We start from the raw sequence: 214 nt of genomic DNA, 5'->3' as shown, positions 1-214 counted from the left end.
AAGGGGGCGGTATAGCTCCCCCTGCCCCCCCCCCGCCACAACGCTCTCCCAGGCTCCCTCTTGCCAAGACGGGCTGGACTCACATGGCAGTGGTGGCCTCTTCTGGACCCTGGTCACGGGAGAGCATCCCCAAAAGGTGGACAGAGGAGAGAAGGGGATGAAGATCCCCACAGAGAGACCAATCTAATGAGAAGGGGGAGCCAACAAGAATAAA

The sequence above is a fragment of the Mesitornis unicolor genome, unplaced genomic scaffold, assembly GCF_000695765.1.
Source record: "Mesitornis unicolor isolate BGI_N332 unplaced genomic scaffold, ASM69576v1 scaffold46851, whole genome shotgun sequence".
NCBI lineage: Eukaryota > Metazoa > Chordata > Aves > Mesitornithiformes > Mesitornithidae > Mesitornis > Mesitornis unicolor.
This window is presented reverse-complemented; position numbering follows the sequence as displayed.